The 22,499-nt window shown below is 43.3% G+C and overlaps 1 protein-coding gene across 2 annotated transcripts in view; it reads right to left on the bottom strand.

Annotated features, from left to right (window-relative positions):
• Positions 1-20,948, bottom strand: part of greb1l (GREB1 like retinoic acid receptor coactivator) — a 39,738-nt gene extending 18,790 nt beyond the window's left edge. The window contains exons 1-2 of one of the 2 annotated variants that reach the window (XM_031562901.2): positions 20,853-20,948; positions 1,435-1,558 (exon numbers count right to left, since the gene is read on the bottom strand). The gene's annotated coding sequence lies outside the window, so the exon portion shown is untranslated. Of the gene's footprint in view, positions 1-1,434; positions 1,559-3,314; positions 3,588-20,852 lie in introns of those variants that run through there. The other variant, XM_031562902.2, reaches the window with a different exon arrangement.
• Between the last annotated feature and the right edge of the window lie 1,551 nt (positions 20,949-22,499).

Raw genomic sequence — 22,499 nt, 5'->3', positions numbered from 1 at the left:
ACTCTCTCGGACATCTGCTAGGGAGCGCTTAGAGAGTCGGGGGCCGTGATTGGCCGGCTGCAGCAGGTGGCAGCTGGACAGGGCACGGGGCACTCAAGCTCCCATTCAAACAGGACAGAGCACAGATAAAGCTAATAGACCGCAAAGCTGCTACTGAACTCAATGACACACACACATTGGCACATGCACACACTCATTCACACACACACACACACACACACACACACACACACACACACACACACACACACACACACACACACACACACACGGGCCCTAGGTTGAGGAGGAGATGGCAGTGCATGCGCACTGTTGCACAGAAAGGAGATAAAGTAAAGGTGTTGTCGAAGGCACTAATTGGCCAGAGCCAGGCCAAAGTTAATGAGTGAAAGGTTTGGTTAAAGCTGACCAATACCAATGTTGAGCAATCCCTTTAAAAGGAATGTGTCAGATGAGATTACAATGTAAGATGGGGTTTTGGACAGTGTTTCCAGGAGTTGAAGATAGATTAATTAACCTATAACATTTGCTCCCGCTTCCTTGCTAATACAGAAACACGTAGGCATAATACACTGAATTAAAATAAAGGGAACATAATATTTATTTGCCAGATAAATCAGAATTGGGCAGTAATGGTTTGTGATTGCCACGTTAAAATTTTCTTTGTCAGAGATTTTTCTTTTACCACGCCTATTCAAAATCCACGCCTCGGCAGAAAATTTAATTTATCGCCAAGATAACTCATCCAGGCAGAATAGGCTGTTTAAGGCAAAATATTTCCATTACTTGGAATTTGGCCCCACGCATAAAATCGCACTAAAGGACTGGTTTCATTAGATTAGTGTCCTTGAGGTCCAGTTGACCAGAGTTAGCATAAAACAGACTGAAGCAACAGGCCGTACACATCAGCTGTCACAGAAAGAGCAACATCCCGCCAGTATCATCCTCACAGTTATCCTCACAGGATCCCTTGACTGTTTGAATGGACGGATAGAACAGATTCTAAAGATTAAGTTTCAGTGTTTTGGACTGGCTCGAATTTATCAATAAACAGCCTTAGCAGAAAAAAATACAGACCCTCCCAGTTAGCTAAAAGAAGCCATCTAAAACGCCCCAGGAAGAAGAGACACACCGGGCGAGATTAAGGGACTACTACTCTGCTTGGCCAGAGATAAGAGGCTTAAGGAAGGGAGCTTCAGTATGTCTTAATGAACCAGAACTGGTTGGGCAAGGGACACAATTGGGCTGGGCATCTGTAATTAGTCTTGGCCCCACAAACAACAGACAACATTAACTCTGAGGTGGTGACTAACTATGTGCTGTAGCTTTGAAAAATAAATAGATGTAGGTTGTAGGATGTTTAGGCACAGTATTTTTGGTAAATGAGTCATCAGAGGAAGGGAACTCTTAATTATCCTGTAAGCCTTTACTTACCTTGTGTTTGTTTGCTGTTTTCTCAGATGGGAAGAAGCCGGTTCACCTCTGCTCCATGGTGGCTCAGTGTTCAGCTGGAGAAACGTGTGGTGTGGCCATTACGCTTCGCCTCCGTGCTCCTCACCTACACACAGCAGAAATCAGCAGCCCTTAGCAACAACACCCAAATACTTATGGACACATACACGGTTCATATCCTGGTCAGTCATTGGTATTAAATCCTGTCCTGGCAACACCACAAACTTTAGTCAGGCTGTGAACATAAATCGCAATAAATCATATTTGTTGGGCTACTCAAATGAACAACATACTGTCATTTTACAAATACAGAAAACTCTATAGTATTTTGGGGGGAAAGTAAATTCAGCACAATGCACATATCGGTCACAAATACCAGTGAAAGGGAGATTGATCATTTGCATTTAGCATTAACATAGATGTGGCTGTTTGGGTTTGATGCAACAGATTGTTCCAATCCTTGACATATGTCGCTGTTAACCGATAAGGGACAAAGATGGGTTATGTGATAGCATGGAAGTGTGTTCACAAAACGGTCTGCAGTCAAGTCCCTTTGCCTCCAACTGTTAGTGGTGACTGATGCCCCCCCCCCCCCTGCACACACAAGCTGGTAACAAATCTCCACAGAGGTGACCATGCAAGATTTTGCATGGGTAGAAATTGGATACAACCCGATCTGGACTGAGTGCCTGAATCCCCCATGAGGTCACGGAGCCGAGTGTGCACACAGTGTGACTCGAGAAAGGGCTCGTCAAACTGAACAACAACTAATTAAAGACTGAAAGGGGAGAGGCCGTTCCATTTAAAATCCAAATTGAGTGAAGACTGAAAAAATGAGATGAGAAACAAAAATTGCATCTGCCTCATTTCCTGTCTTAACTCTGTACTCTTGTCTCCTCTTGACTTTAATGGATTTGTGGAGCAGCAGTATGCAGTATAGCATGCGCGATGTGGATGAGGAGGTGGTATGAGGAGCTCTACGTCAGGCTTAATGAAGACCAGGGCACTGCCTTAAGGTCTCTGGGGTCTTGGATTTTCCTGCTCTCATTTAGTCCATTCTGTAAATTGCTCACATTCCTTCTCCCCTTTTCTATGACATAAGAGTACACACACACACACCGAACAAACACACACCACACACACACACACGCACACACACACACACACACACACACACACACACACACACACACACACACACACACACACACACACACACACACACACACACACACACACACACACACACACCACACACACCGAACAAACACACACCACACACACACACACACACACACACACACACACACACACACACACACACACACACACACACACACAGCCCCTTGTGGGAGATGAGTCACCCAACAGCCAGAGGGTCACATGTAATAAAACTTGACACAGGGTCACTGTCCAAACAGCCAAGATACCCCAACAAATCAAATGATTTGATTGATCCAAGAAAGATCTCAGCAAACAGAGGTTCAAGGCAGGGTTCAGTTAGCTTCCTGCTCTCGTGCAGCTCAGGAAAATAAAAGAGGTAGTAAATGTCTTCTACAGATCTGCTGAGCATGGAGAAACATAAAAACACATGGCATTTCACATCGCATGCATTCAACACTATGAAACAACACCGGAGCAATTGCCCAGAAACAGTAGCAAACCTTGGAGAGAACCACCAGAGAGAGAGAGAGAGCAAAGAGTGTGTAAAGGACTACATGGCAGGGGGAGGGGGCGTATGCAAAAAAAGGGCTAACATCTCTCCATGTCAGTCTAAATGAGGCGCTAAAAGCCAGGGCCATCACAACAACACGAGGCAAAAGGTAACAAATGACAGATAAACTAACATAGCAGTCCTGTACCTTCACTGCTTGTGTGGAGCTCACTCTACACAGCCCTGCTTCAGATCCCGAACAAGGAAGAGCTCCTGATTTGAGTCGATTGGTTAAATCCCATAGTCCACAGTGGCAAATTAGTCCTTGAAAAAATCCCCGAGGTCTGTGTTGCTGAGCCTCCTTAGGCCTGTACTAAATCGCTGGGTTTCTGGTCATGATATTCCTCAGTTTGGGCTGCGACGTCTCCTTCCTTGTTCCTGGAGCCTCAGCTGCAGCTCCTCTCTCTATCTCTTTCTTTTACCTGCTCCTTCTCTCTGTGAGTGTGTTTGTGTGTGTGTGACTGACTCCTCCAGTGTGACTCTGTCTCTCTCCAACACACACACACACACACACACACACACACACACACACACACACACACACACACACGCACACAAACAGAGAGACCCTCCCCCACACTTAGTCCCCTCCCTCCTCTGGCCCATTTGCTCAGAGAGGTAGGCTGCCCTCCCTGAGGACTCATTCATCTTGGCCTGTGCTGACCCCCTACAGTGACAGATGCTCTGATGGAGGGAGCCACGCTGCCAGAGCTGCCCACAAAAAGGGAGGAGAGAGTCGTGCAACAGCCAGCACACTCTCGTGGCAGTGAAGAATATGATACTCTTCAAACGCATGAGACTGTATGTATGGGTCACAGTGACACAGACGGAGTGTAGCCGTGTCACTGTGACCCAAACGTGTGAGATGGTTTCCAACAACGGGACACATTTTCCCATCTATCCCTGGGACCTCTCCATTTTGTGTCCCTCCCTCCCTCCCTCCCTCCCTCCTCTTTTTATTGGGGCCAATATAAAGGTAGGGCAAACCCATGGTAAACTGGGGACACTTGGTCAGGAATGTGGGGTAAAGAGACTATACATTTTGTCTCTTGCCCTGGCCTTGCAACACCCCACACAATCACACAGACACACACACACACACACACACACACACACACACACACACACACACACACACACACACACACACACACACACACACACACACACACACACACACACACACACACACACACACACACACACACACACACACACACACACACACACACACACACACACACACCTCCCTTTGGCCAAGGATTGACGATTCACCGAGAATTTACCCCTGCTATAAATACCAGAGCAAGGGCTCATGTGGTCAAAATAAATAAACTGGAGTACGTCACAAGTGCAAGGGAAGCTGCTCCAAGCAAGCAGATTCATCATTTCCTACGGCTGGCTATCCACAAGGGACTATCAAGGCGCTGGACAGGGCAAAGGGCTCAGAGGACAATTGCAGCATGATCAGTTTCTGTGCTTCAGGCACGCACGCCTCATTATTCATGTTCATTTCCGGCGACAAAATATTGTGACTCAAAAAGGCAGCCCTGTCACAATGTGACAATGATGTATGTACATAGGGAACATTATCAGAGCTGTTATAAAACATTTAAGCTCATATATTCATGACAAAATATATACAATAATACAGCAGGGTGTAAATAGGGTTGTCACCCATGGTAGACATTGCAGTGAAGGGCTACCACCTCATCAGCCCAATCATGGCAAGGTAGGTAAATAAATACACACTGTAGATGACAGATTTAATCAGCCTGGTGGGGATCCTGTTTTGACTGCAGCTTCATAGCACACTTTGTTAATTATTGATGGTGGCCACAAAAAAAACCCAAATCTGATTACTTGACACTAAGACACAAAGTGCAGCGACCTTCCGGATACACCCAGAGTGAACCCTGCAGTTCATTTCTCTGTTAAACAAGGTCCCTGAGAATCTGACAAGTAAACAATGAAATGGCCAGGTCAACACATAGTCACTACACAGCAACGGAAACAAACCCTTAAGGCCTGGCTTCTCCCGAAAAGTTCAACACCAGAAGAAGAAAAAGGAATTTTGTGTTCAGTGCTTTGTATTCAGTAGCTAAACGCCATTGTAAAAATCTCTGGTAAAAACAGGTCAATGAAATTGCAAATGCAATTCATTTATTAATTATTTACAGTTTTTCTCAATTGCTAACACACATTTTTTGAAAGCATGCCTCGTTTCCTCAAAACTCTAAACACAAATCCCAAAACCACTCACACAAAATGCAAAACCCTTTATACATCCTGCAAAAGGCAACTTTGCTTTCAAAACAGTGTTATGTCACCTCAAAAGGGTACTTTGTTTTCTAATGACAAACACAGCCCATTATATGAATAGACATTCTAAGCATCGATTGAACACTGATGTGCTCAATGGAAAACACTACTATGAAATGGGAAAACACCAGTATGAAGGCCTTATCAGGAACATTATGTTACTATACGCTTACTCCTGTAGTAAAATATAACTGTATAATGTTTTTACGCAAATATAAAACAACACACAAATATACAGTAACAACTAAAATATTTCTTTATTTTTTCCAAAAGTGCTGTAGCCTATACATCACAGCAAACACAAATGAATGTGTAAATGATTTGCACAGAACAAACAATAGGATATAGGCCAGTACAGTCAACAAAAAAAAGAAAGAAAAATGTAAAATAAAAAAGGACAAAAAACTACTGCATCCTGTTCTAGCTCAAGACAATATTGACAATGTGCTATCAGAAATAGACCTACACAGTGTTGTGAATGTTGTTGCATTTTGTGTGAGTGGTTTAGGGATTTGTGTTTAGAGTTTTGAGAAAACGAGGCATGCTTCATGTGTGTAAGCAATCGAGAAAAACTGTAACATTGGATTGGATTGCAATACAGTACAGTAATGTGTCAGTGCTGATAGGACGCAATCAGTTGTGAAAATGTATATGACTTACTTGCACATAGTCATAGCATAACTGTTTGACTGTCGGAGTTTCTGACAAAAGGCACCCTGTACACCTGCTTTATTCTCAAGGTGTTCCGCCTTAGAACACAGTCCACTGTGGCTAGGCTCACTGTATTGATGTTTAGGAATTAGTCTTGGTCATCAATGGTTGCACTTTGTATTTGTTTACGTAATTTTACAGATACAGTACAATGGAAAATACAAGAATACTATGCTCCTGATAAGGCATTCAAATTAGTGTTTTCCTGTCATAGTAGTGTTTCTTACCTATTCCCTCTTCTGAATGTCCAGAGAATGGATGCAACTGAGAAGCGGCTTATATTTGGTTGAACCCTCTGGCCAGCCTCCTGCATGGTCAAACCATGGTTGACCATATGGTTGACCACAGTGGCCCGAATCTCATCAGAGATAATGGCTCTCCTTCTTACTCTTTCTCTTCATCATCTTCCTCCTCCTCCTCCTCCTCCTCTTACTCTCACTCCTCTGCCTTTCTGATCACCTCTCACTTCAATGTTGCCATCAATTGTTCTCCAAACCAGGAGCTAACCTGTGGCCATCATATTGCTAAAGCTTTGATTTCAAATTGCACAACAGCCTTTGAAATGGAAGTTTTGCCAATTGAATAGCAGTGTGTTCTGTCTGAACACAAGGAGGTTTTGGCATTGGTGAAGTGTGCAAAGTAGAGAGGATGGTGTTTAGTGTTTTGAAGAAAGTGTGGTTAACAATTGAAATTTGTGTCTAAAGCAGATAATTGTGTGTTGTGAGTTGAAGAAAGTGCGGTAAACAATTGAAATCTGTGTCTAAAGCACATAATTGTGCTTATAGTTTAGCAGAATTGGTTTAGGGAGTTGGCACATGAGTTACAGGTTGTGGTCATTGTGCCATAAGTTCCAGTTTTTGAATGAAATCAATCGAGAAAAACTGTAACTTAAAAATACATCCACATGAAACTTCTTTATATTGCACTGCAACTGACTCACACGGCAGTGCTAAAGGCCCTCACCACAGTTTTGTTTAAACTCCCCCCCAAAACAAACAGATACCATATTGGTTTAAATTAGGCCACGCAGCTCTTCTCACCCAATCATAAATTGCTGGATGGAGCTAAACGAGTAAGCCAGCCAGCTTTGGACAATAACATCCCCCCCAATGAAGGGCTCAATTAGAGCCACTCAGTCATCAATGCAGCCATTTCAGCTAATCTTGTGTCTTTGTCAGATCATTGTGCTGAGGAGAGCTGTGAAGTTTCCAGTGCAGAGCGCATTTGGACCACACATGTCACATTTGTGAAAGGGACCTCTCCACTATACTGACAAGCAGTGAAAATCAAAGACTTAGGCAATAAATGTTTTGCTTAAATATAAAAAAATACCACTGCTTCTTCAATTGAGTTTGATTTACTCTAGATGTTGCTAAAATGATGATATAAAGCAATTCAATTATTAGTAATAAGTATTATTCTTTTTATTATATATATATATCAGAAAACCACAAGTAACTAATTCTGGCTTAGATTCATGACAGAGCAAGTTCAACTCTTTTTTGAGGAAGAGGTGCCATTTTGATTTATCTGGCAAGCCCCTGACTTTGACACAGCCCGGGCTAAATAGGTCTTCTGAAATGGAGAAAGGGTGCAAAAGAGGGGTTCCCCATGCTGAAAAGAGGTGGCCCTGAAAGACAATGAAGTGAGTGAAAGAGGAGGTCCGCCTCCTGTCCCATCCCTCACCGTGGATCTTTGAGCCCCCCCCACCCCCCCACCCCCCCACCGGCCCGGACAGCCACAAAGGGAAGCAGCTCTTCCACCGCCACCTGAGAAAAGATGTGTCATGGGGAGGCTTCTGCTGGCCCGGCTCTTTCTCCCAGAAGAAAAGTCTTTCAGAGAGAGAGAGAAAGAGAGAGAGAGAGAGAGAGAGAACACTGCTATGTCTAACCCCCCCACCCCCCCCCCCCCCACCCCTCAAGAGTCTCCCCTTTTCAGAGTCTCTCTCTCTGTTGTTTTGCATTGAGCCACGCTGTTGACTCATTGTCACAGTCTGCTACCAATGCTCTTAAAAAGGAAGAGGGCAGTTTCAGGAAGGTGGCTAATATGGAAGTGTAATTTCTGAGAGCAGATGTAAGGTGTGACAACAACAATGTGATTTTGCCCCCCTTTTCTATGGGATGACATATAAGCATCAGGTGGGTGGGAGGAGAAGAGAGAAGAGGAGAGGCGTGAAGGACACAGGCCAGGATGGCCTTCAGAAGCTCTCACTGTCCGCGTCAGGATATAAAAAAAAAAACCTGAGCGGCAGCTGCCTCTGGGAAACAACAGCGGGAACAATGCAGACGGCGAGCGATGAGATGTAAGAAAGAAAGAAAAAGAAAACACTTCCAGTGTTCCCTTTTCTACTCCCTTGCACCCGGGGCCTGATAGGTGCCATGTGTCGAGAGCACTGGAGGCCTGGCTCAGGAGGCCTGTCGCCTGCTGGCAGCGTGACTCAGCGTGACTCTCATTCACCTTTAAAAGGCCTCTCAGGAGGACCGCCTGCCGGGAGACCTGAAGTGCAAATTGAGGAACCGCCGGCAGCAGGTCGGCAAAAAATGAAAAAAAAAAAATACAAGGATGGTCAGCACTTCAGCTGAATGTCAATGCTCAAGTCAGCAAGAGCAGAGAGAGAGAGAGAGAGAGAGAGAGAGAGAGAGCTTGAGGGAGGGATTAGCCACAGGAGCATAAAGGAGGGGGGGAGGAAGGAGGGTTGACTCAGGGTTTAAGGGGGTGGGGGACAGAGCGAGAAACAAAAGGAGCATTTGGGCAGATGAAGAAGTCATCATCATTAAGCCCCTGGAAGTTTACTGTCCAGTTATAAAACCCATTTCAGAGTGACCGGGGGAGGGGGGTGGGGAGAGGGGGGGGGGTAGAGAGGGCAGCGGTGGGTCTCGGAGGTGCGGTCACAGCGCTTCAGGGGAGACTCTGCCTCTAATTCATTAGAGGGGAACAGCCGGCCTTTGTGTGTGCTTCGCGCTGATTGGAGGCCTGACCTTGCCGCACACCCTGGAAGAGCGGATGGGTTTAAGGGCAAGGCATTTAACCTTAAACTAAATCCTGCGCTGAAATAAAGACTCAGCACCATTTATTAACAAAGGATCCTAAACAGCCTTCAGGAGGCACTGAGTATAATGAACACGGGTCAGATCAAGGTGGCTGTAGAATTATATCACGTTATTTAGACCTCAAAAGAGAGAGATATTCTGAGTCTGAGTTTTTTTATAAATCTGGCTGATTTAGCAATCCTATCAATAAATGAGTAAATTAAATCAGAATGAATCGACATTTTTTTTATTTAATTACCAAATAGAATTGCGTAGTGATGAGAACAGCACCACAGAAGAACAGCCTAGTTTGTGTTCCACATGGCAATCAAAAAAGAGCACCTGGAGGAACTTTCAGAAGGAGATTAAACGGTGACATTTACCATGGAAACACTGAAGTGGCCAAATCTAATTCTTTTTTTATGTAACACTTTAAATAGCCTGAGACACGTGCTGTTTCTAACCCCTGTGATTCGATCGAGATGAAAACAATGAAGAAACAATGGAGATGCACAACCACAGTATATTCCCAGACCCATCTATCTGAGCATCTATCCAGTTGAATAAATAGAAGGAGCCACGAACACAGTGCCATGTGATCAAGGCAGGGTCATAAAGCCGGAGACCTGTGAGTGAACCCAACTCTGCATTTTACAGCTGAGAAAAGGGCTGACCGCTGCTCCGCTCAAGACCAAAACAGAAGAGAAGAAGAAGCCTGATGTGTTTATGGGCAAAAGGGGCTTCTTTTGAGTTTCAAAGAAAGGAAAATGCAAACAGCAGACACATAGTTTACACACAAATTTGCAATTCGTGTGACAAATGTTTTCTTTCGATACAGATGTGCCAAGAAAGTCAATGATTCACATGTTCCCCGCAAGAATCTGAAACTCATAATAAGCTTATCCGTGTTTAATATATTCACACATTTTCTGTTAGCATTTGCATTTCTGTACCATGTTAACATAGAAATATGTTTCCCTCCTTGTAATAATTTCTAAATGTAGATCACCAACACACACACACACACACACACACACACACACACACACACACACGCACACACACACACACGCACACACACACACACACACACACACACACACACACACACACAGACAGACTGACACACACACACACACACACTTACACACACACACACACACACACACACCACACACACACACCGAACAAACACACACCACACACACACACACACACACACACACACACACACACACACACACACACACACACACACACACACACACATACCTCTACCTCCTTTATGGCATGCTTGACCAGTCTGGTCCACTAGGTTCAAATGGCTTTTCAGACAGGCCTATTGGTTCTGGTGCATAAAGAGAGGTACTCTTGAAAGCTATGCATCAAGTCAAGAACACATTACCAAAACACTAAAGCGGCTCAAGTGACGGGAGCAGCGAAGGGTCGTCCGCTGTTCCCCAAATCCCAGCTGAATTCTCCTGTCTCAGCTCATTTTTCAGAACATCCAGAATCAGAATCAGAATCAGAACATCCATACCAATAGAAGGAGAGGTGAGCGTGCTGGTCTACAACAGTAGACTTAAAGCAGCAGTAAGGAGTTTTGGTCTGAAACTGGTGAGCTAACTACCTAAAAGGTAGTTCATTCAAAAACCGTGCAGACACTACCAACTGGCCAGTGTGCACTGTTAAAAGCTCGCTAACATGCTAACCGGTGTCTTTTGGCAATCTACTTGCCAATATCGTGCAGTGAAAGCTTTTTGTAAATTTTCACATGGTTAACACAGAACTACCTGGAGCATGTCCTGGATGGCTAGTGGAAATGATACCTTCACACGACCATATAGATCATCAAAATGTATTTGAAGATGATACCAAAACTAGTTGCCTGCAAAAACATACCTCAAAAAGTGGCAGTGTTACACAGTGTTGCTTTAAGGAAGAAAAATTATTTGTTCTTCCTTTATTATCTCTGAAGACAAAAGTGAGCTGGTTGTAACGATTCCATCTAATGACCTTTTGTGGATATCCCTTCCTACTGTGTTATTGTATTTTTGAGTATTGATGTTGTTTAATTATGAGGACTAAATTGCCAATAATTGATTATTTGCAGACAGATGGACCTATATTAACATTGTTTCCTAGAACTGTATTGATGGTTTTAAAAAATGCTTTCAAACAAAGGGTATGAAAAACAGACAAACACAAAAAACAAAAAAAAACAAAGACATTTCCTTTTGCATTTCCACGAAAGCGCTTAGCCGTCGATTTGCCGATCTGTAAAAGAAAACAAAGAAGGCCTCCATTCACTAGCAAGAGCATGTTGAATACACCAGAGTGACACAAAGACAATGATGTTCCCTGATGTCCTGAGGAAAGAGCCCCTTTTCCTGCCACTTCCTCAGTGGGCACTCAGCTGCATCCATCATGCCCCTCTTCCTGACCCCGGGCAGCCGTGCTGCTTCAGCGCTGGAGGCAACTCGGCTGGGGGTGGGGGCTGTTGCCCCTGGAGACAGGATGCACACTCCAAATCCCATCCACAGCCACCGACCCCCGCCCACACACACCCTTCACTCCTTGACAATTCAACTTAGGAGCAGGGTGCAAAGCAATAGGCAGTTCCTATTGTCCATAGTGGGCGCGTGTGCACACGTGCGCACACACACACACACACGCACACACGCACACACGCACACACGCACGCACACACACAAACACACACACACACACACACACACACACTGAAGTGACATTAAGTCCATTTGGAACTTTGAGCCTTCATTAGAGCATTGATCAGGCGCTGAGGCCCTGGGCTCCCAGCAGATGTGTCCCCGTGGCTTGTGAGCTGTGTGTGTTTGTTGCATGTGGCGAGCGGCTCAATGCGGCTTGTCAATGGGGAGATAAAGAAAGCAGGAGGTGGCTGTTAATTACTGACTGGGCTAAGGGCGGCTGGCTGGAAAATGAACCACCAGCTGGTCAACACCGTTGACACACACATCTCATCGTTCACGGTTCCAAACACATAAAGTAAAAAGAAAGCACTCGAAAGCTGATGTAGTCTAATGTTTCACAGAATGGTATGTGTTGGGGGGGAGCTCCCAGAGCTATGGGAGACACCAGCAGCCAGTGGCTGGCTCTCAGTGGGCTTATCTTGGGTGGGAAGGCCGTACGCGGTTCGCCCTCTGCTATCCCAGGTTAATATTTGTCCTTGTACTTATCTGTGCCCACAGGCATAGTGTTTGGATCCTCCCTTACAAACAGGGAACATGGAACGTGTAGACAAAATAGACAAGGTGGAAAACAGCCAAGGAAACGTGGGCTTTGGAAAAACCATGGTAGCACAAGGACAGTTTGAGCTTATCCTGACAGAGAAGGTTGTTTTAAAGCTGCAGGAACACTCCCACACGTCGGGGTTGCCATGTTCCCTGCTATCATTATTATTTAGTGATCGTCCAAGTGTACCGTTGTAATGATTGCAACGGTAGAGCACATCATCCTGTAAGTGGCTCCATCAGCAGTTGCAGTGCCTGTGGTATGGGACTATGCATTTACAAGGGCAGACACATACACAAGGAAACCATGGAAACTGAACCCTTCTGTTTTATTTGAAGAGATAGCGTGTTCGACTCCACGTACAAATAAAAGAGAGAGAGAGAGAGAGAGAGAGAGAGTTAGCGACACCAATAGGCTGTAACAGCGTGACCTGTTTTGGGAGGAACACACAGTCCTGCTGAAGGCTAGACTAGGCTAGGCTTGGCTAGGTCCTGGTCACCATGGCCTTGGACAGTCTGTCACAGCTCAGAGTGAAGCGACTCCTCTGCAGTCCAAGGCCTTGGCAAACCAGCGCCTAAGTGACCTTGGGCTTCAGCACACAGAATGAACTAGGCAGTGTGTTTGTGCATGTGTACGGCTGCGCACTGAGTGGGTAAGAACTAAAGAGAGAATGAGAGAGAGAGAGAGAGAGAGAGAGAGAGAGAGAGAGAGAGAGAGAGCGAGAGAGAGACAGAGATGAGGAGGAGGATATGCAAGGGCAGTTAAGCACACATGAACACAAACAACAAAACTGTTATGTTCTCCAGGACAGGCACAGAAGAGAGCCTTCTCTGAGCACTTCCTGAAGCCTGCCTGCATATTTTGGCTGATGTCAACATGTTTGTCAAATCTTCCAAGAGCCACCAAGGAAAAATGCCATTTTACAGGGATGCGCCCAAACATAACACTGATCCCCTGAGCACTCCAGATATCCATCCCTATTTTACTATTTTAAAGTTGTTGAAGCTCTTTCACTACGATCCTTTGAGAACCTTAAGTCACATCTCCCTCAGACACACTGCAAAGACCCATACTTACATACATACTTAATCATCAAGTCATTTTAAAAGTCACATATGAATATAGTTTCTAGACAACCATGTCCCTTTAAAATAAACGATGGAAGTTCAACTGGCAACAGACAGCATAAATAAATCAGAATACTTTATATGAGAGAGCCTCCAGTGATAGACGCAGAGGAAAAGCAAATATTTACCCTGATCTGTGTGGTTCTGGGAGTAATACAAGGACAAATACAACCTGCCTACAGATACATTCTGTAATAAACTGGCTACAACTAAATTACTTTAGAAGCAAGTAATAAAGATATGTTAGTAATGAAGTTATTAAAGCCTAGCAGATAGGACACATTTCCACAGAGAATGTGATTTTAGTGGCTCTTCAACAATGAGACACATGAGACATTATCTCTACTAAGGAGATACACCTTCAGCATTAAGATGCACAGCATCTAAAAGACTTTGTAAGAGGTCTGGCATTCTATAGGGATAGGTGTCCTGCGAGCTCAAGGGCTGTCGTCTCACTCAACAAAAAGTGTAACAATGTAATCAGCCATGTTAATCACATTTGCTCAACTCTGTGCTCCCCTCCCACCCGGGGGCAAGATGGCCGCCTCATCCTTCAGCGTGACATCTCTTCCTTCAAGCTGAGCTGCTGGCAACCCCCTGCCTTGTTCGGGACATGCTTCCTGACAAGTGACTGGAGGCCAGGTTAGATAAGTCCAGTCCACCCCCCCCCCCTGATGTGACGCTAGTCTGGAGGGAGAACGGATGGGCACCCAGCTCCTGCAGATAAGGCATGTCCTCCATGCTAGGGGCCTGAGTTAGCCTTGCATCTATCAGTGGAATGACCTGTGTGTACAGAAATGACCTCACAGCTGTGACCTTTGTGCAGGTGGTGTGATGATTACAGAGCGGGTCTAGCAACACCAAAAGCCCATGAAGCACACAAGCATTCTGGCAGAAACTGCACGGCCACACTGTTCTCTGAGCCAACCAAGGATGACGGGGATCCGCAAATAGTTCATGTCTCTGACTAATGTTATCTCTTTGCGCCTCTCCCAGTCTGTGTTTGTCCTTGAGGTCCTATAGCTACTCGTTAGAGATGGGGGCTTTCCTCCATGGGAAGGAGGCTGGCAATCAGGTAAGTGCAGAATTTGAACGAAAATAGCAACAAACTAGTTCACCAGGAATGTGGATACACCTCAAAGCAGGACAACCAGAAACGTGAAGTGTAGCCCCCGGCGTTGGCTCGACAGCATAGGATGTCATCCATTTGAGCCCCATGCATGACAAAGGCCTTCACGCCAGGCTGCATTTGCCTGTGGTAGTGCTGCAAGCATAAAACCAGGCCCAACCTGTGAGTGTTGCACCTCATTTCTGGCCACGTCATAAACACCTGAGTGTGAAGTACACTCACACCCAAGTGTGCAACTCCATGGTCAGGCATTTGTGTCAGGCGCTGTGATGAGGTGTTTCTCCATCCAAACATCATTAAAAGAGGCATACAGACGAGGAAGACATACCTTTGTTTCAAGGTCATTAGGTAGAGGCTAATATTTGGCCTACAAACATCACTAGATTCTACTCTAATTACTAATCTTAGTGGGGGATCTGTCCCAAATCACGTGAAATCATAATGAATTCAGAGTCAAGTTCAATATACTCGACTCATCTATAGTATGTATACATTTGTAAAAATCATTTCAAATCACTGATTAACAATAATAATGTATATGTTCCGTTTCATACAGACATATGCAGTTTGTTACACCAAAGTCCAAATTATGTCATTAAAAATAAATATGTTTATACGTTAGCTCTTCAAACTGCTACAAAAATGTTGCCACTAAAGCCTAATAAACATGACACATTTCAATAATGTGTTTCTGTGATCTCTGGACTTTGGACATGTTGGTAAAATGTTTTATTTAAAATAAAAAAAAAGAATGCAACCAAATGGGCATTTATGTAGATAAGTCTAGAATACTTTTTCCTTGTAAATGAAAACACTTCAGTGAAAGTTGTGGAGCCTCTATCACAGAATAGAACCAAATGATACTGATCTTCAGCCTTCACAAAGGTCCTCACAGCGAGAGTAAAGCATAATGAAGAAATGTCTCCCAATGCGTGTGTGGCTGAAACAAAGATGTTACATCTGATAGGAGAGGGCTTTGGAGAAACAACTCCTCCTCCAGAGAACGGATCAATGCCCATGAAAGCACAGGGTCACAGACCTTTGACATCTTCATTCAGACGGGGGAGGGTGAGGAGCTTTTGTGAAATTAGGCCTACAGAGGCAATTGTGTAACAGTGCCATACACTAACTCAGACTTACAGTGTCACACACTAATTCAGACTTACAGTGTAATACACTAACTCAGACTTACAGTGTAATACACTAACTCAGACTTACAGTGCCATACACTAACTCAGACTTACAGTGTCTTACACTAATTCAGACTTAGACTAACTCAGACTTACAGTGTCGAACACTAACTCAGACTTACAGTGTAATACACTAACTCAGACTTACAGTGTCGAACACTAACTCAGACTTACAGTGTCTTACACTAATTCAGACTTACACTAACTCAGACTTACAGTGTCTAACACTAATTCAGACTTACACTAACTCAGACTTACAGTGTCGAACACTAACTCAGACTTACAGTGTCGAACACTAACTCAGACTTACAGTGTCATACACTCACTTACAGTGCATTTGTATTTTTTCTTTTACCATTGGAAAAATTCTCGATAATCACACAGGTAATAATCTCACCAATCTAATAAGCTCTTTTAACATATTAACACCTTCTGTCTTAGTTATCTGATCCAATTGTTTATTCTCTCAATTCTCTCAATTTAAACTATTGCACTCATTAAGTGCAGAACCTATCTATTTTAAAATCTCATACAAAAGACAAGTATCAATTCCAGTAAACCGTCCAGCAAATATTACTGAATTCATTTCTGAAAATAATTAAACAGAGTCAACATATCAACTTTTGCTGTAAAACTGGACGTGAGAATAAAGAGAAGAATTACTAATTATTATTAATTAGGTTGTTTCTCTGTTTGCACTATAATCTTGTTGAAAAACAGTGACTGAAAGAATTTTCTTATCAGTCATAGTATTGAAGTGTCCGTCCCCCGTCCGTCCCCCCCCCCCCCCCCCCCCCCCCCTTTTTACACAGTGCTGACAATGCAGAAGAGTTCCAGGCATTCTTGACCCCCAATAAAAAGGACAGGTTAAAAGTTTACAAGCATCCATGCAGAAGACGGTCATGTCTCCAAAGCAACTAGGGGAGACGAGGGGTCAGGGGTGAGGGCAGATTCCCATCATGATCAGGTGGGAGGGATCAAAGGCCGTTGACCGCTTGGGAAACTTCAAGGAAGCAACCTTAACCGAGGGGTCTTAGCACTAAGCAACACCCCGCGCCAACACAAAACGATGTTTCAGCACAGTCAAATCAGAAACAGCTGTGCTACTGATGTTTAGGTGAGTCAATGGATTTTTCCTGAGTTTAGAAAAGCATTAAGGAACAGATGCATGTACATTATGCCAGATATTACATGCTGTGTTTTGAATAACACAATACAGCACATACACAATAACGTTCCGACTAATGCTACTGACATTCAGAAGCTCTTGAAAGAGAATTTGATTCCTGATCTGTGCTAAGGGTAGTACTGAGCCTTCTTATGCATCAGACAGTGATCTTTGGTACAGAAAGGACAGAAAAATCACTTTCCCTCCATGACTATCCAGCAAATCAAGGTTATCCTCATTACTACTTAGGTGTTTTCTCCATTCCATGTACCATGCAGGCTGTGAACGTTGTGTGTCGTACAAAATTGGCATAGACATTTTTGTATAATGTGCATAAACACACAACATTTTTGCTTACAAATATAATTCTAAAGCACGAAGTGGGATAGTATGTAGATAGCATGTACTATAGTTAATTATATCAGCAGGCAGTCACACCTAACCATGGTTATGGCTGAACAAGCATGCAGCATTCAAGAGCAAGCTTGCATACTAGTTCATGTGTATGAGGTCAGCATTCCATGTTGTTGAACGTGAACTTCATGGCCAATCATCGCTGCTCTGACCTGCACAGAACCTGAGGCATCTTCCCAGACCTGCCTGCTGCGCTCACAACTGATCTGTATTTGGTTTTATTATTTTAGAAGTAAAAAAATTATAATGAGAGTTTTGGTTCCAAAAGTAATCCAAAAGAAGCTGTTCAAATCTCTTTCACAAGTCTATCAACGCCTATGTCCTCACTTAGTTTTTTGATAAACTTCTAAATGATTTATTACATTCATTACCAAGCCAAATGAAAAAACTCTACTGCACCAACGCTGATGATTCTAAAAGCCCCTACATTATACTACTCAAACATGAGCTCCAGTTCATGGCTTGATAGGTCAGATAATAAGATGAACCATGTAAACAATAATAACCTATTTTACCAGGAAGGAGATGATTGGAGAAGAAAATACTACAGGCAATGAAATACTGTGGTTTGACATCATAGCAGGCCTAATTGCCAGCCAATTTAGTATGAGGATTAGCATTTTGCAGAGCACAATCTCAAATAAGTAATTATATTTTTTGCCCAGTGTTTGACATATCATTCACCTTCGTCCTTCAAAAATGCCTCCACCCATTTGAAAATAGCATTGATCTATTTGTAGAGAAAGAAGTATTGGGGACTGAAATCCATCCCTTTGTGATATTATTGATAATCAATTGATGCTATAAACATACGTAACCTCTGCTTCCACTCTCACTGTTAATTCACAAAGAAGTATCATACATACTTGTCAAAACAAGAACAGATAATGATGATGAATTAAACATTGTGTGTGACAAACGCACACCAGAGCAAAAATACTGCTTGTGGCTATGAGGATTGATTGAACACATGTCAGTTCAGAGAACAACAGAGAGTGATAGTGTGCCTACTGCACAGAGGCTGTCACAGGCAGAAGATATTCATGAAATTGTTACCTCGGTAACATCAGCCTAAAATAAGACTGAATGAACAATAGCAATTGATGTCAAATGCACCAGTGTTATCTGTGGAACATGTCCTCACTGCTTGCGAGACAACCTTTGTCTCTCCCCACAGGTTCTGCCAATGGATTACAAAGGGGCTTAAGGATAGCCAGGGTGCAGAATGGGGGTGTGCGAAAGCTTAGCTCTTGGGCCTGCCTGCTCACAGGAAACAGCCAACACGGAGCTGTGGCACAGTGGTAGCCCTTTCAGCCATTGAGGACATGCAATGGAGTTCTTTTAAAACAGCTAACCCGGCAGGCACTCCTTAGAAGTTGAGGTATGCTTCTGATATAGTTGAGCCTCGTGACAGGAGACTTTAAGTCGGTTGGTGCCAAGACATTCATGTACCCGTACTGAACAACAAACAACAACCTGAACAACAAACCAAAAAAAAAACAACATGAGGAAACATGATCGGATGATAATTATATAATACCAATACCAGGTGGGCAATTCAAAAACGGCAAGAGGCTACAAGATCAAGGCTTAAAAGAGTGGACATAAAAAACGATAAATATACTGTGTGAAACAGAGACAGGCTGAGAGAGAAAGACAGTCGGAAAGAAAGCAAAAGAGATGTCTTTTTCAAGGCTACCTTGTCCATTGGTGGCGGTGTTACAACAGCTATTGTTATCTCCTCCAGATTAACTCCCAAATGTTTCGCACAAACAAAGGCTGCCCCTTGGGAAGTCAGGCCACCAAACCCCCCCCCCACCCCACCCCACCCCCGAAGGGGCCAGATGGCCACCACTCAGAGACCCCTGACCCTGCCGCTCCTTTGAGAGCGCGAGCTGCAGGTGCTCAGGCCAAGAATGGGCCACCCGGTAAAGTTCATCTCCTAAGCCAATGGGAGAAGGGGGCACCCCACACTCGCACGAGGTCAAAAGATGGTAGTACAGTCAGCTTTGTGTATTACATTAGAAAGCTCTGCCATGCAACCTGATGTGCAGCATTAATGACAATGAGACTAAGACTTTTTTCTGACTCGCCTCTTAGTAATTGACTTTTACAGTTTCTGTAAAGAATTTGACAGTTTCTACTAAACTAAATGTGATTTATTTTAACATAAACAATGGCTTCTACTTTGCACAAGACTGACAGGCCTCCTTTGTTGTTTCAGTTCAGATTCACATCCAAATGCATTTTGCTGCGCAAACTTTCACAGAACAGTATTTGCTGAGGGCTCCGAAGTGTCTGTGACCTCCAGAAATTCTAAACATAATTAAGGGGGGGGGGGGGCAGGGGGGTTGTGGTGTGGCTAGCTATAGGGGTGAAATAAGTCACCAAGGAATGCAACCAAAAACAGGCCCTTGGGCCTTTGGTGTCCACAGACTGAGGGACACTGCTGAACGTTCATTTCAGATTAGGATCTGCTGAAGATGGACAACCTTGTGAGGTCCTCCTTGAAGTAGACATGTCTTGAGCAGGCATGTTGCCAAACCATTAATCATCTCTCTTGAAGACAGACTAAGGCTAATTGTCAAAAGAACAATTTTCCAGGCCAGGGCACCAAAACACTGACCAAAATACAAATGGATTTCAGATCAACTGCGTCAACATCATATTCTGTGTCAATCTCGTTCTAATTCAGAGGAATTTAAAAAAATGAAAGAAAATGATTTACCCAGTGATTATACTCATACCGTGACTATACCGTTTTTAGTCTTCTTTGAAATTAGTCTGAACAAATCAGCATTATGATAATAGGCTATTCTACTACAATGTTATAAACAAACAGTGATGTATCTGATGGCTTAGTAATGACATTCATTTAACGCAGATTCAGACAGAAGAAGACTGTCTGCCTGGCCTTTTTCTGAGATAGTTATAATTTTACGCTTTGAGGCAATGTAACATAGGGAGAACACCTTCACATTCATGCTTGGGAAAGTTATTTTTGCTAGATAAGATAATTATCAAATGATACGGTTTCACCTCTGAGAAAATGTCTCCACCAACCTGGCAAAAAAGTACAATAAAAAAGCAACATGTGCAGCACTAGATATAAACTCTTTATCGCAAACAACTGAAATCATTTTGTGCAGTAGCCACTTTCTTGCAAATGGCACATCAAACTCGCATTCAATTAAGTATGAGAGAACCCAACACTGTCAGTCAGAAGCCGATCTTAATAGTTTCATAACGACAACGAGTCAAATCATTTTTGGTCAACATTGCATAACGTGTTAATGTGCAAATAATAATCACATAACACTTACAGTGTGCGATGTTCACGGAAATTGAAATGTGGCGTAAGACAGAGTAGAGATCTGCTCAGTCCTCCTCGATTCATTCCGTGCTGAACGCAATTTCTTCCTCAGTCGGGTAGAAGGAGGTTCGACATGACGTCAAAGAACGAACTGTCTGTAGGCTACTACTTGCTTGGCTGGAAGGTGATGAGCTTTTTGCCCGAAACGTTTAGTAATAGAACATCTCCGAACAAAACAGACATTCAGAACTAATAAAACACGATCTGTCCAGTATTCTTCAAATGCTAAATGCATTGGCACGTTTAAAAGGAGAAAGACAACTCATAAAAGAAAAACATAAACATAAACGTTTTAGAGATAAACGTGACATCGTTAAGGCTATCATAACCATGGTGATATTAACCTATTATTGATGTTATTATTGTAATTTTTAGGCGACTCAAACCTCCAGCCTAAGCTTTTATATTGGAGTTTGAACAAGCTAACTGAATACGTAATGTCTAGAAAAAAAGTCACACTGTCACCCTCGATTTAGTGACGCTGCACATTAAGTGTTGACAGATTTAAAAGGAATCTCACCTCCGTATGAAAGATCTTTTATTCTTGATTGAATTACAATCATTTGAAACGGCATTTACATGTATGTGATTATGTGCATGTACCTATGTCTGTTCATACCCAGACTATGGTAGCGTGAAGGGAAATGTAAATGGTCATTCTTACATAAGACAACATGAATGTTTTAAATCCTGAATAATAATAAGACCAGCTGATGTGACAACTCAGTAATTAAGATGAATCAAGCTGGAAAGTGTTGAGGTTACCTGTCACATTTTAACAGAAAGTTGAAAATGGCCAAAGGGGAGGGCAGGCCTTCATTTGACCCAGGTGGGGCTGAGAACCCAGCTGGGCACCCAGACCAGAGAAACAGGTTCTGTTGAGGGGGGGGGGGGTCAAAATGAGCCAAGATTACAGGGTTTCTCATTTAGCTCCAGCTCCCTGAAGGTGACATTATGCAACTGTTTCTCCTTTGAAATCTACTGAGCGAGGTGCCAAATGTGTCATATTTAACAAAGGAGACACATCACATCCTGTTGGGAATTTCGATGATACATCTTGTTTGTGCTTTTAACATGTGTGCATTAGCTGGGCTGACCTTGGATATGTTTCAGTGGGTTGTTGATTTCGATCAAGGCTCCAACCTTTATTGGCACAAACCAAAAGGTCACAAGCTAAAATACACACAGCTCTCACTCTCACTATTCTCCTTTAAGTTGAGGAGGCACACCGTTTTTACAGTGCTTATGGAAAGTTTTTAGACTCTTTAAAGTCACTTTTTCAGACACATATTCAATTCGTTTTTTCCCCCTCATTTATCTACACCCAACAGTCAACAGTGGCAGATTTTTGTTCATTTATTAAAAATAAAAATAAAAATACTTTATTATCCCATTTAGATAAATACTCAGACCCTTTGGTATGGTACTTGCAGCTGAGGTACATCCTACATCATTGTTCCTTGAAGTGCTTCTACAACTTGACTGGCTTTGACTTGTGCCTAATGAAATGACTGGGCATAATAAGAAAAGACACACATCTGTCTATTGAAAGTGTCAATTAGAAGTAAAAGCCAAAACACGAGGTTGTGAGAATTGT

The sequence above is a fragment of the Clupea harengus genome, chromosome 25, assembly GCF_900700415.2.
Source record: "Clupea harengus chromosome 25, Ch_v2.0.2, whole genome shotgun sequence".
In the NCBI taxonomy this organism is placed as follows: Eukaryota; Metazoa; Chordata; class Actinopteri; order Clupeiformes; family Clupeidae; genus Clupea; species Clupea harengus.
Note: the sequence above shows the minus strand (reverse complement) of the source record. Positions and strands in the feature narration are given on the sequence as shown.